This window comes from Nannospalax galili, unplaced genomic scaffold (assembly GCF_000622305.1).
Source record: "Nannospalax galili isolate Female #2095 unplaced genomic scaffold, S.galili_v1.0 scaffold95, whole genome shotgun sequence".
NCBI classification, from domain to species: domain Eukaryota; kingdom Metazoa; phylum Chordata; class Mammalia; order Rodentia; family Spalacidae; genus Nannospalax; species Nannospalax galili.
The window spans coordinates 804,148-805,298 of record NW_008342393.1 but is presented as its reverse complement, the minus strand read 5'-3'; the positions used below and the strand labels follow the sequence as shown (position 1 = coordinate 805,298).

Here is a 1,151-nt window from a genome sequence, read left to right as displayed (position 1 = left end):
CGGAGCGGCGCTGCGCCGAGGCGGGCGGGCGGGCGGAGCGGGGCGGGCGGAGCGCGGCGCGTGGGGCTCGCCATTAGCCGTCGCTCCGCTTCGCCATCTCGGGCTTTGTCTGGAGACTCGCTGCCCCGGCGTTGGCTGCAGCGGAGTGCGGTTCGGCTCTTCGGCCCGCCGCGCTCCCAAGTGCCCCCGGCCTCCGCTCGCACCCACACGCTCGGTAAGTGAGCCTCGGTGGCGCGGATTTCGGGGGAAAGGGGTTGCTACCAGCCGCGGCGCCGCTGATCTCCATGCTCCACGCGCCTGGGGCAGGCCTGAGGAGCCATGCCCGGCTGGATTGAACCGGCTCCCAGAGCCAGTCCTCCACCGGGTCCGGCGGTTACTCGCGAGTTCTCGGATGTAGGGAACAAGGGGATCTTTTTAAGGGGGCGAAGTGGTTTTTAGTGCTTTTTTTTAAGTTTCGTGGGTGCCGTTCGGCATTAAGGGGATCGCGAGGTAGGCGCCGAAACCTGGCACCGCGATCGGCGTGCGTGCGCCCCGAACCGATGGCCAAGCTCCGGGGACCAGGGTGGGCACCGATCGTCCCCTCCTGGAAGCCGGAGGCGATCTGGCCAGGAAGACCGAGCCTCAAGCTGGGCGAACCTGGAAGAGGGCTCCGGAGCAGGGCTGCCGGCACCCCCAAGCCTCGCCGGCCGCCCGGGGAACCCTCCCGGCACCCTGTCCACTGTCGCTCCTCGGCCCTCCCTCCCTCGCCGGCCAAGCCTGCTAGTTCCCCCGCGCGTCTGGCGAGGTCGCTCTCGGCGCCTTGCTTGCCTGCCTGCCCGCCTGCCCGCCCGCCTCGGCCGGGAGCCTCGCCGCCATCCGGGCGGCTGCGTGTCTCCCAGCCCCGGCGCCCCCCCTCCCCGACGGCCGCAGCAACAGCAGCAGCCGCCGCCACTACCACCACCCCCCCTCCCCTCCTTCCTTCCCTCCGCCTCGGCCGCCCGGGTCCCCCCAGCTCCCGCCCCTCCTCCCAGCTGCCCCCCGCGGAGCCCGCCCGGGCAGGCTGTGGGAGGGAGCGGAGCCGGCGAGGCGGGCGGGCTGGCGCTCACTCCCCGGGGGTCGGTGTGCGCTCTACGGGGAAGGACGCGCTCGCTGCCCCGCTTCTCCCGCCCCCC

The 1,151-nt window shown here is 73.1% G+C and overlaps 1 protein-coding gene across 5 annotated transcripts in view; it reads left to right on the top strand.

Annotated features, from left to right (window-relative positions):
* The window catches only part of Ubtf (upstream binding transcription factor), a 14,258-nt gene that overhangs the window by 489 nt on the left and 12,618 nt on the right, over positions 1-1,151 (top strand). For 2 of the 5 annotated variants that reach the window (XM_008838174.2, XM_029565998.1), the window contains exon 1: positions 6-214. The exons of the other annotated variants lie outside the window; for them this stretch is intronic. The gene's annotated coding sequence lies outside the window, so the exon portion shown is untranslated. Of the gene's footprint in view, positions 1-5; positions 215-1,151 lie in introns of those variants that run through there. 5 annotated transcript variants of the gene reach the window in all.